Genomic DNA, 13,568 nt, shown 5'->3' with positions numbered 1-13,568 from the left:
CCAATGTAGAGGAGAACGCATTGGGAGCAACGAATGCAGTAGACTAAGTTGGGGGAAATGCTGCTTCACTTGAAAGGAGTGTTTGGGCCCTTGGATGGTGAGGAGAGAGGAAGTGAAGGGGCAGGTGTTATATCTTTTGCGTGGGCATGGGGAGGTGCCATAGGTGGGAGTTGAGGAGTAGGGGGTGATGGAGGAGTGGACCAGGGTGTCCCGGAGGGAACGATCTCTACGGAATGCTGCCGGGGGGGTGAAGAGAAGATGTGTTTGGTGGTGGCATCATGCTGGAGTTGGCGGAAATGGCGGAGGATGATCCTTTGAATGCGGAGGCTGGTGGGGTGATAAGTGAGGACAAGGGGGACCCTATCATGTTTCTGGGAGGGAGGAGAAGGCGTGAGGGCGGATGCGCGGGAGTTGGGCCGGACATGGTTGAGGGCCCTATCAACGACCGTGGGTGGAAAACCTCGGTTAAGGAAGAAGGAGGACATGTCAGAGGAACTGTTTTTGAAGGTAGCATCATCAGAACAGATGCGACGGAGGCGAAGGAACTGAGAGAATGGGATGGAGTCCTTACAGGAAGCGGGGTGTGAGGAGCTGTAGTCGAGGTAGCTGTGGGAGTCGGTAGGCTTGTAATGGATATTGGTGGACAGTCTATCACCAGAAATTGAGACAGAGAGGTCAAGGAAGGGAAGGAAAGCAGCTTATATTTCACCCCTCTCCTTGGATTCACCTAGTTCTGTTGAAGGGTTATGAGGACTCGAAACATCAACTCTTTTCTTCTCCGCCAATGCTGCCAGACATGCTGAGTTTTTCCAGGTAATCCTGTTTTGGTTTTGGATTTCCAGCATCCGCAGTTTTTTGTTTTTAAAGCTGAACAGACTGTTTTGTGAAATATCATGACTTGGGCTGCTTCAGACTGAGACTCTAAGAGTAATTGATACATTGCAGACTCATTGGCCTCAATTTTAAATCGGGGCAGGGGAAAATCTGAGTCATGCCAAGACTCAGGGAGGTCTGGCCAGCAGGTGGGACAAGAATTCAGGCAGCAGGACGCCAGCACTGGGAGGGCATACAGGAACAGTCCCTGGAAGTCAGGTAAGCGGTGAACACGAGTCTGGAGGTGATCACGTTCGGGGGAGGGGAATCCCAAGGCAGTGGAGACTCAAAGTTTCCTTGTGGGGCCCAGAGGAGTGCTGTTGCCCATTCTGGTCTACCAAGGACACTTTTTAAAAAAAAACATTTCAAATTTACCTTGTGGGCCCCCAATGGCCCTTGATCCAATTCTCAATGGTGGCGAGAAAGCCACCACTGCTGTGCTGCTCAGGGCCTGGGTTGAAATCACATTGGAACCTAACTTGCATTTGTAAAGAGGACCCTGTTGGCTTTGAGGCAGGTGTTCCTGCCGCTATCATTTCTAAATTGTATTCTGTCAGGGCGGAAAACGATTGACTAAGCTAAATAGTTTTTCTACTTGGCTTAAATTTAAGGAAATAGTCTTTTAATTAAAAACAAACAAAAAGTATGTGTTCAGTCCCGTGTGTTATAATGCCTGCAGCATGTGGCATTTCTTAGACACTCCTTGCAGTCTGGATGACCACATGTGCAGGAAGTACCACCGACTTGACCAGTTTGAGCAACAGGTTTTGGAGCTTGAGCGTCAGCTGGAGACATGGCAGCACATCCGTGAGGCTGAGGGTTATGCGGATAGCACATCTTTGATGTGGTCACTCCACAGCTTAAGGAAGTGCAGTCAGAGAGGGAATGGGTGACCACCAGTCAGAAGAAGGAAAGCAGGCAAGTAGTCAGGAAAGCCCCACAGTACATCTCGCTCAAGAACTGTTTTTCTGTGTTGGGAATCGTTGAGGGTGAAGGTTCCTCTGTTGAGTGCAGCCAGAGCCAAGTTCACGGCACTGTGGATGGCTCAGCTGCATAAGGAGGGAGGAGTAAGAGTGCAAGAGCAATAGTGGTAGGAGACTCAATGGTGAGGGGTGCAGACAGGCACTTCCGCGGCCGTAGACGTGAATCCAGGAGGGTGTGTTGCCTCCCTGGTGCCAGGGTCAAGGATGTCACAGAACGGCTGCACGGAGTTCTAAAGGGGGAGGGCGAACAGTCAGAGATCGTGGTTCACATTGGTACCAGCAACATAAGTAGATAGAGGGATGAGGTCCTGCAACAACAATTTAGAGAGCTAGGTAGCAGATTAAAAAGCAGGATCTCAAAGGTTGTAATCTCTAGATTATTCCTTGTGCCACATGCTGGTGAGTATAGGAATAGGAGGATAGGGAGGATGAATGCTTAGCCGAAGAGATGGTGCAGGAGGGAGAGCTTTAGTTTCCTGGATCATTGGATCTGTATCTGGAGAAGGTGGGGCCTGTACAAATTGGAGCGGTTGCACCTGAACTGGAATGGGACCACCATCCGTACGGGAAGGTTTGCTAGTGCTGTTGGGGTGGTGGGGGTTTAAACTAATGTGGCGGGGGGATGGGATACAGAGTGGAGGTACAGTAGGGGGTGATGCACAGCCAAATATAGAAGAGAAACTAAGTCAGTCTGGAAGGCAGAGCAAATATAGACCTGTTAAGGCTCAAGGGAATAATGCAAGGCTGGATTGCATTTATTTTAATGCAAGGAACCTTAGAAGTAAGGCAGATTAATTGAAGGGGTTGATTAACACATGGGAATATGATATTGTTGCTATCACAGAGACATGGTTGAGGGAAGGGTAGGACTGGCAGCTCAATATTCCAGGGTATAGAATCTTCAGGTGTGACGAGAGAGTGTAAAAGAGAAGGTGGCATTGCACTATTGATCAAGAAGTCAATTACTGCAGTAAGGAGGGGTGGTAGGTTATCTTAGAACGTTCCTCAAATTAAGCCATAAGGGTAGAACTTAAAAGCAAAAAGGTGGGGTGGGGGGGGAACTTACTATGCTGGGAGTGTACTATAGGCCTCTAAACAGTCCTGGGGAGATAGAGGAGCAGATATGTAGGCAAATCTCAGAGAAGTGTAAAAATAACAGAGTAATAATAGTTGGGGATTTCAACTTACCCAATATTAACTGGGATAGCCTTAGTGTGAAAGGCTTAGAGGGGGCAGAATTCTTAGTGCATCCAGGAGAGCTTTTTGAGCCAGCATGTAGAAAGTCCTACAAGAGAAGGGGTGGTACTGGACCTAACCTTAGGTAATGAAGCTGGACAAGTGGTAGAAGTGTCGGTGGGGGGGGGGGGGGGGGTGTGCATTTCGACGATAGTGACCATAACGCTAAGATTTAAGGTAGTTATGGAAAAGGACAACAATGGACTAGGAAAAAAGGTCCTGAATTAGAGGAAGGCCAATTTCAACATGATAAAACAGGATCTGGCCAAAGTGGACTGGGAGCAGCTATTTGTAGGAAAGTTTGCATCAGACCAGTGGGAGTCATTCTAAAAGAAAATAGAGTTCAGGGCCATAAAGGTGAAGGGTAGGACTCACAAGTCCAGGGAACCCTGGATATCAAGGGATATAGAGGATTGGGTAATGAAAAACAAGGAGGCTTATAGCAGATACAGAGGGCTGACAACAGCAGAAGCCCTTGAGAAGCATAGAAAGTGTAGGGGGGAGGTACTTAAAAAAAGTAATTAGGAGAGCGAAGAGGGAGCATGAAAAAACACTGGCGGGCAAGATAAAGGAAAATCACAAGGTATTGTATAAATATGTTAAGGGCAAGAGGATAACCAGGGAAAGAATAGGGCCCAAGTTGTAATCTGTACATGGAGCCGGAGGACGGAGGTGAGGTTTTAAATGATTACTTTTCACTTGTGTTCACTGTGGAGAAGTACAACGTAGGTGTAGAGATCAGGGAGCGGGCCGTGATATACTTGAACAAATTAGCATTGAAAGGGAAGGAGGTATTAGTGGACTAAAAAGTGGATAAATCCCCAGGCCGTGATGAGATGTATCCCAGGCTGCTATGTGAGGCAAGGGAGGAGATAGCAGGGGCTCTGGCACTAATTTTCAAATCTTCTCTGGCCACAGGAGAGGTGCCAGAGGACTGGAGGACAGCGAATGTGGTACCATTATTCAAGAAGGGTAGTAGGGAGAAACCAGGTAATTAAAGGCCAGTGAGTCCAACATCAGTGATAGGGAAACTATTGGAAAGCATTCAGAGGGATAGGACTAATCTCCACTTGGATAGACGGGGATTAATCAATGATAGTATGGTTTTGTCAGGGGAGATCATGTTTAACATATTTGATTGAATTTTTTGAGGAGGTAACTAGGTGAAGGTAGTCTACATGGACTTCACTAAGACTTTTGATAAGGGCCCGCATTGGAGAATGGTCAAGAAGGTAAGAGCCCATGGGATCCAGGGCAAATTGGGTCCAAAATTGGCTTAGTGGTAGGGGGCAGAGGGTGATGGTTGAAGGTTGTTTTTGCGATTAGAAGCCTATAACGAGTGATGTACCGCAGTGATTGGTGCTGGGACCCTTGCTGTTTATAGTGTATGTTAATGATTTATACCTGAATATAGGAGGTTTGATCAGTAAGTTTGCAGATGGCATGAAAATTGGTGATGTCGTAAATAGTGAGGAGGAGAGCCTTAGATTACAGGACAATAATAGATGGGCTGGTAAGATGGGTAGAGCAGTGGCAAATGGAATTTAATCCTGAGAAGTGAGAGGTAATGCATTTTGGAAGGACTAACATGGCAAGGGAATACATAATGAATGGTAGGACCCTAGGAAGTACAGAAGATCAGAGGGACCTTGGTGTATATGTCCATAGATCCCTGAATGCAGCAGCACAGGTGGATAAATAAGGTAGTTAAGAAGACATATGGGATACTTGCCTTTATTAGCCGAAGCACAGAATATAAGAGCAGGGAATTATGTTGGAGTTGTATAAAACGCTAGTTAGGCCACAGCTGGAGTACTTTGTGCATTTCTGGTTGCCACACTATAGGAAGGATGTGATTGCATTGGAGAGGGTGCAGAGGAGATTCACTAGGATGTTGCCTGGGCTGGAGCGTTTCAGCTATGAAGAGATACTAGAAAGGCTAAGGTTGTTTTCCTTAGAGCAGAGAAGGCTGACGGGGGACTCGATAGGGGTATACAAAATTGAGGGGCATAGATAGGGTAGATAGGAAGAAACTTTTTCACTTCGCGGAAGGGTCAATAACCAGGGGGCATAGATTTAATGTAAGGGGCAGGAGATTTAGAGGGGATTTGAGGAAGAAATTTTTCACTCAAGAGGTTGGTTGGAACCTGGAACACACTGCCTGAGTGGGTGGTAGAGGCAGGAACCCTCACAACGTTTAAGAAGTATTTAGATGAGCACTTGAAACACCAGAGCATACAGGACTGCAGGCCAATTGCTGGTAATTGGGATTAGAATAGATAGGTGCTTGATGACCGGCACAGACATGATGGGCCGAAGGGCCTGTTTTTGTGCTGTAGAACTCTGACTCCATGATCCTTAACAGCTTGCGATAACAGCATTCCGCTCTCTAGTTGAAGTGTTAGGGAGCTCTTCCCTCGACCCCTCTATCATCATCCTCTTCCTCCTCTGGTCCATCTTCCATCTGAAGATGGCAGCTTCAACGAGCACTGCCACCTACTCCCACCCACCTTGTGCGTCACCCTGCTCAAGGTCAGCTCTTTAGTTTACACCTTGCTGAGGGTCATAGATACGTGGGTTCAGAAGATGCCATTCTATCAGCTTTTGAATGGCACATCCTCTTTCCAGAGAGAGAATAAATGCTGTTTAGCTAATCTCATAAAATGCAGAAAATACCTGTTTATTAAAGACCCCAATTTCTTACACTTGTGATCTATAAAATTAAGTGACTTAAGAATTTGCTTCTGACTTTGTCTCATTAAATGTTTTCTGTTCGCTTCCTGAAGATTGGAGATGTATATCGGAAGGTACTTGCAATAGACATGGGGCAGTATTTTCAACCCCCAATTGGGGCAAGCACAGAAGTGGGCAGGTGCAAAGCCATGCGCCATTGGCTGGCACCTTCCCACCCCAAGCTGTTTTCCCGGAGGTTGGATTGGCAGCTGAAAGGCGACTCACTTGCAAATGGTGAGCAACTAAGTGAGGATACTTAATGGTCTATTACGACCTATTTTTGGAGGTCAGTTAGAATTTTCCAGGCATTGGTTACTCGGCCAGCTCCCCGAATGTGGCTCCCTATGGCAGAGGCTGTCCGTATGTTCCTGGTCTTAGCTGCAGCCAGAGGCTGATAAGCGGAGGGATTAGCTGTAAATTGTTGCAACCCAGTCTTATCAGCAGTAACATTATTGTTTTCGAAAGGTTACAAAGAGCTTCCTTGTGTGTTTCTGTTTGATTCATTGTTGTCAAAATGACAGAATTATACATTTATACTTTGTTTTAAATTCAAATCCCATCAATAAAAATCTAGAATTAAAAGTCTTGACCCATTTGGTTCACTAATGCCCTTTAGAGAAAGAAACTGCTATCCTTACCTGGCCTGGCCTACATGTGACTCCAGACCCACAGCAATGTGGTTGACTCTTAAATGACCTCTTAACAAGGGCAATAAATGCTGGCCTAGCCAGTGACACCCACATCCCAAGAACGAATTTCAAAAAAAAAGTCCTAAACTCCCCAGCCTGTGGAAATAGTTCTTTCTATCTCCTATATCTCTTCCCTTTAACATCTTGAAAACTTCAATGAAGTCACCACTTAACCTTCTAAATTCCAGAGAATATGTGCAATCTTTCCTTGTAATTTCACCCTTGGAATCTATGCATTATTCTGAGCTGTGGTGTCCACTGTGCTCCAGGTGTGATCTAACCAAGGCTTTGTATAGCTGAAGCATTACTTTTATCCTCCATATATAAAGCCCAGAATTCTATTAGCCTTCTTGATTATTTTCTGTACCAGTCCATGACGTTTTAATGATCTATCTACCTGGACCCAAGTCTCTCTGCACTGCCACTGTTTCTAGCCTTTCACAATTTAGAAAGCACCCTGTTCTATTCTTTTCAGCTCCAAAGTGGATATTTGCCTATGTTGAAGTCCATTTGCTACAGCTTTCCCCCCATTCATTTAAGCCATCAGTATTTCTTCGTAATGTTAGCTTCCATCCACACTCCTTATAGTGACGCCTTTCTTTTTGTCATCAACAAATTTAATATGTGACTTACTATCCTATCTGTTTGGTATCTTTTTCTCTGTCCTACTGACCTTACTTTCTCTGCCAACGTGATTGCATGCACGTCAGACGGGAAACTTGTCAACATATTAAGACTGAAAGCCAAGACAATAGTGCAGCATGTCCTCGTGATCCTTGGCATCACAGCAAGACAAATGAAGCTGACCTTTCTAAGGAAAAGGTGCCAAGCATGCTTGCGTTAATCAAGCAAAGGAGGCTTTGCTGGCTTGGGCATGTGCACAGCATGGAAGATGGCTGCATCCCCAAGGATATGCTATATGGGGAGATAGCCCGTGCCAAGAATCCAGCAAGGTATCCAAAGTTCTGATTCAAAAGAGGCATGAAAGCCCTCAACATCAATCACAGGTGAGAAGCACTAGCTCATGATCAATGAAAATGGCATCAGCTGTGGATAGGAGCTCACCACCACAATGACGTAGTTTCAGAATCTCCAAAGCAGATGCCAGACCAGCAAGCAAGGTGTCAGCAGAGATCATCCTGCACCACCAGCAAAGGACACTTCCTGAGTGGCACTGTGGCAGACTTTGCCTTTCCAGAATCAGCTGGTGCATATGACCTCACCAAGGTTCTTAAGTTACATTTCTAGAACACCCACAGGTGGAAGGATGCCAACCAACCATCCTATCATCAGTCTTTAATAAATACGGTGAATAGTTGAGATCCTAGAACAGATCCGTCAGGACACCTCTAGGCACATCCTACCAATTAAAGCGCCTGCCCATTATCCTTACTCTGTCTTTTGTCGCTCAACCAATTTTCTAACCAAGTTAATACCCTTCCAATCCAATCCTTCAACTTTAACTGACAGTTTTTTATGAGGGTCTCCTCCACTGTAGGTTTGCAAAGTGTTAATAATGAGCATTTCTAAAACTCTCATCAATGGTTTGAGGATTTTTGTGTTCGCAAGTGCTGGAATTCAGAAGCTGCATTCAAAGTATTGTAAAATAAGAATGACTATCATTAATACTGCTGTACAGGGCTCTTATCTGAACTTGCACTTGGTAAGCTAATCAACTTAATGATAATCCAATTACCATAGTATGATTATGTACATTTAGCCACTTGTACCAAGACCAACGTGAGCTAGTTCATCCTATGACCTGTGTACAAATCTGAAAGATTTCCAGACCATGCATTTAGATTACTAGTGACCCTAATATTTCAATTTTATGTCAATGTATTGGGAAGCACATAAATGTCTAGCCTTTGACACTAGTACACACTCGCTGCTTTAAATCACATTGAACTTATTGTTATCATTGAAATGAAATGCCCTGTAATGACAATAAAGGGTTGAAACTTGTTTTTTTTAATGATGTAGTAGGCTTGGACTTTAACCTGTGGCATCTGGGTTCAAATCGATCCCAAATCAACTAGATAAAAAATTTCTTAGAGTGAAAGGATATTACATGGTTGATTAAGTATATTTGGGATGTCTCAAGGCAGCGCCGTCAGCTCGATCATCTGCAGCTACTTCTTCAATGACCTTGCCTCCGTCATAAGTAACAGAAGTTACAACGTGGAAAGAGGCCTTTCAGCCCAACCAGGCTGTGTTGGGGTATACCTTCTATGCGCACAAATTGTCCTGATTACATTTACCTGACTTCTCAGATACCGTCATCTCCTTTTCATTCGTTCACAATCTAGCCTTGATTATTGACAGTTTTTGCCTCCTGGAAATGAATTACACAGCTTCACAGTTCTTTCAGTGGTGGGGCTTTCTTCTTAAGAAGGTGTGTAGCCCTATCTCATAAGTTCAGAATTGGGGTTTTTCAATGGTATTCTTGGTGTTCAGGTCCATTCACAACTCCTAAGAATTAAGCGTCATTTAAAGACAGACTGCCTTGGGGCAAACCAGTCTTGGACTGAGGGCCTCAGCAAGCATTAGGCCCTTTATTTGAAAATGCAAAAGCTCTAATGTTTGTTATAGACATGGAAACTGTATGCTGATTTTTTAGTCGTTTCCCAACTTGGCTGGCATTACTTGCGACACTACCATTATAATAGGAGTATGATTCCTGCCCATCATTTAAAGCTTAGGAGGATGTTTAGATCCTTTGGAGCACCTTTACTGAGAAGTAGGCATTGAGCAGGTAAATTTCTAGACCACTACTTTATCTGCATTGGGCCATCCAGCAATATCTAACTTTATCTCTCATGTTCCATCACCACCGCTCTCAATTCCACAAACACAGTTGTCTTGTTCACCTGCATGCCTGAAATCAGGTTGTAGATGATCTAGACTTTCTGAAACTTGCCACTGGCAAGAACAAAAGCATCTTGCTTAGTACTGACCATACGTTTTCCACTTTCCTAAATAGCTCTAGCTTCCTTCCTAGCTGTTCCTTCAAATTGAACCTTGCAGTGCACAACTTCATTGTACTGTTTGAACAATACTTCAAATGGGGAGAGTGGTAATGTCACTGGAGTAGCAATCCAAAGGCCCAGGCTAATGCTCTGGGGACATGGGCTCAAATTCCATCACAACAGCTGGTGGAATTTGAACTCAATTAATAAAAGCTGGAATTAAAAGCTAGCTTCCGCAATAGTGATCATGAAACAATTGTCTGTTGTCGTAAAAACCCATCCGGTTTACTAATGTCCTTTAGGGAAGGAAATCTGCCATCCTTAACTGGTCTGGCCGACATGTTGACTCCAGATGCACAGCAATGTGGTTGACTCTTAACTGCCCTCTGAAATAACCTAGCAAGCCACTCAGTTCAAGGACAGTTAGGGATGGGCAATAAATGCTTGCCTTGCCAGCGACTCTCTCATCCCATGATAGAATAAATTTTTAAAAATCCCATATTCAGCCCATCACCAATGATAGAATACTACCTGTGAAAATATCACCTATAGGTTTCCCTAATGCACTCCCTGAAACTGGTGTCTCCCCAAACCCCTATAATCGCTTTCCCTACCTTCCCACAAACCTGGCGAGATGTTGTCTGGTGGTCATTCAGCATTTCTCTGCAATAGAGTTATTGAGAATAATTTGCTTTATAGAATGCAAAGGTGTAGCCACCACTTTATAAAAGCTAACTTTGTGTTTTCATTTCATGTTTTTGCTTTAAATCTGTTCTCACAGTTAAGCCAGTGAAAGGTTACTTGGCATCACAGTTGTTAGTAATTGCCTCTCATATATAATTTGAAATTACTTCCAGTACCATTGTGTGAATGCAAAAATATTTGTCCACTATTTAAATGAAGATTGTTGGCCACATTAATGGCTGACTTGGCTGAATGAACAAATGTCTTCTGAGCAAGTTAAGTAGGTGCCAATATCACCAACAGTCATTTCCAGGCTGTATTTTCAGTTGTTCTCTTTGAATGAAATCAGCTTTTCATTTACACCTTTATTCTGTTAATGATTTCCTATGTGGAAAATTCATTATAACCCATTTTATGTGATTTTTAGAGCCACAAGTGAGGGGAAACTTTCATCCCATCCGCTTGACTGGATTGAAGGCAACAGGAGAACATACTATTCCAGTACACTACTTAGTTGCACCAATGTTCTTGGCTTTTTTTAGATTATGAAGCTGAAAGTAATAGCTTTATATATGAACTATATGAAAATGACGAATAGAGAAAGATCTGTGTCCATCACACCTGTCCCATTCAGTTATGTTGCAATTGGGCTTTATGGTCCCCAAGAAAACCCCATCCAGCATGAGCCACTTAATCTCCTGGAGGAGGCAAAAAAGGTGTTTTTAATAAAAGCTCTAAATAAAAATGTCTGAGGAATTTCTCTCTAATCACAAAGGTGACCAAAGTAAGTTTCAGGAAACAAAAGTGACGCGATATGCATTACCCAGTGTATATGCTACATAGCCTGGTAAAGATACAATTCCAAAACACAAAATCTGTGAATAAAATAGTATTGACAGCCAAATGATGCCGCAAAATCTCAAACTTGTCCATCTGTATTGAAGTTGTACACCGCATACAGTTAGCCGATTCCATCTTTTTAAATGCATCAATGATATTTTTAATGTTGAATACTAAACATTGTTTATTTTATTTAGTGTTGCCTAGGGTAAGATTTGTAGTGTATTTAGGAAGGCAGATTTGTATGTTTAAATAGTTTAAATAATGGGCCGAATGGCCTCCTGTGCTGTAACAATTCTGTGATTCTGTGAAATCCTTGTTCTGGATATATCTCACAATTGTTACGATGCAGAAGGGGCCCATTCGGCCCATCGTGTCTGCACCAGCTCTCTGAATGAGCATCAAGACTTAGTGCCATTTTCCTGCCTTTTCCCCATACCCTTGCACATTGTTTCTATTCAAATAACCACCTAATGCCTCGATTGAACTTATCTCCACCACGCTTCCAGGCAGATTATTTATTCTTCTGTGCTCCTCCGCCACTAATATTCCACCCTCTTCATGGAGATAATTGATTTTCTTTTGCAGAAATACAAGCCCTGATATTTACTCGGCCGAGGCGAGCTAGGTCAATGTGGCCGGAGGGGGGTGGCATGGCACAGAGAAGGGAGGATTTCAAGATGGGAAACTCTGTTGTCCTGCTGAAATCAACAACAAGACATCTTTTAAATTTTTTCAGCATGTTTCCCATCTGATAGCCAGCCTGATTGACAGGCCATCAGACAGGAAAGCCTGCAACACAAGGCTGAAACCAAGTGAAGTAGTGGAGTGGAGGGTGGGAGGGAGGGAGGATAGATTTGAGGGAACAGGGATATAGAGATCAGGTGCAGAGCGTGGATGTTGGTGGGAAGGTCGTAGACTATGTCGGGGTGGGAGCAGCTAAATGCAGGGTTTGTAAATAGGTTTGCTTGTTGGGCCTGGAAGAAAACACTCCTGTTCTTCCTGGTCCATATGCAGTGCTTTAAGTGCACTTAATTTTTGGCATTTTTTTTCATTTATTCTCCAGATGTGAGTTCCGCATGCCCTCAAGAAGCTGGTGGTGGTAAGCAGCCTTCTTCAATCTCTGCTGTCTTTGTGGTGAATGTACATGCACAGAGCTGTAAAGAGGGAGGTCCAAGATTTTGACCCAATGACGATGAAGGAATGACGATATATTTCCAAGTCAGGATGATGTGTAATATGGAGGGAAACTTGCAGGTGGTGGTCCTAAGCTGCTCTTGCTCTTCTAGGTGGCACAGGTTGCGGGTTTGGATCATCCACAGTATTCCCAACAACATACATGATCTCCACTGGATCTCTGTATCTCTTCACCCAATTTCTACCAACCCTGGTCCTGCCATAGTTCTTTGGGTGGCTGGGGGTGCATCCGGTGGGTTGCTCGCCTGTGTCCTGATTGAGGCCCTTAAGTGGTTGGTTAATGCCCAATTAAGGGCCTCATCACACCACCGCTCCTATGTAACGGATGGCGGGAGAAGTCTGCAACCAAAGTGCAGTCTGGCAGTTTTAACCTGCGGGCTGCTAAACAGCGAAAGGTGGAGGGGGGTGCCTCCTTTTCGGGTCCACCTCCTGCCATCCAACACCCTCCTTGGCTACCTGTAACATCAGCCTCTGATTGGCTGACAACTCTGAGACAGGCCATCATCGTGGAGATAGATGAAAATCATTGACGTAATATGTTAACTCTGTTTCTCTCCGCAGGTATTGCCTGACTTGCTGAGTATTTCTAGCATTTCCTGTTTTTATTTCAAATTTCCAGCTTCTGCAGTATTTTGCTTTTGTTTCATTTTATGTCCTCGACCCAAACATCTTCAGCTGCTTCATCAATGACCTCCCTCCCATCATAAGGTCAGAAGTGGGGATGTTCGCTGATGATTGCACAATGTTCAGTACCATTTGTCACTCCTCAGGTACTGAAGCAGTCCATGTCCAAATGCAGCAAGACCTGGACAATATCCAGGCTTGGGCTGACAAGTGGCAAGTAACATTCATGCCACACAAGTGCCAGGCAGTGGCCATCTCCAACTAGAGAGAAACTAACCATCGCCCTTTGATGATCACCGAATCCCCCACTATCAATATCCTAGGGGTTACCATTGATCAGAAACTGAACTGAACTAGCCATATAAATACTGTGGTGCAAGAGCAGGTCAAAGGCTAGGAAACCTGCGATGAGTAACTCGCCTCCTGACTCCCCACCAATGTCTGTCTACCACCTACAAGGCATGTCCGAAGTGTGATGGAATACTTCCCACTTGCCTGGATGAGTGCAGCTCCCACAACACCCAAGAAGCTTGACACCGTCCAGGATAAAGCAGCCTGCTTGATTGGCACCACATCCTCAAACATTCACTCCCTCCACCACTGACACAAAGTAGCAGCAGTGTGTACTATCTACAAGATGCACCGCAGGAATTCACCAAGGTTCTTCAGACAGCACCTTCCAAATCCTCGACCACTAACAACTAGAACAATAAGGGCAGCAGATGGATGGGAACAGCACC

The 13,568-nt window shown here is 44.4% G+C and overlaps 1 protein-coding gene across 12 annotated transcripts in view; it reads left to right on the top strand.

The window, feature by feature from the left end:
* Positions 1 to 13,568, top strand: part of rusc2 (RUN and SH3 domain containing 2) — a 123,995-nt gene that overhangs the window by 39,439 nt on the left and 70,988 nt on the right. For 7 of the 12 annotated variants that reach the window (XM_041188550.1, XM_041188540.1, XM_041188530.1 and 4 more), the window contains one exon: positions 12,074 to 12,109. The exons of the other annotated variants lie outside the window; for them this stretch is intronic. The gene's annotated coding sequence lies outside the window, so the exon portion shown is untranslated. The remainder of the gene's footprint in view (positions 1 to 12,073; positions 12,110 to 13,568) is intronic. 12 annotated transcript variants of the gene reach the window in all.

This window comes from Carcharodon carcharias, chromosome 1 (genome assembly GCF_017639515.1).
Source record: "Carcharodon carcharias isolate sCarCar2 chromosome 1, sCarCar2.pri, whole genome shotgun sequence".
Classification (NCBI taxonomy): domain Eukaryota; kingdom Metazoa; phylum Chordata; class Chondrichthyes; order Lamniformes; family Lamnidae; genus Carcharodon; species Carcharodon carcharias.
Note: the sequence above shows the minus strand (reverse complement) of the source record. Positions and strands in the feature narration are given on the sequence as shown.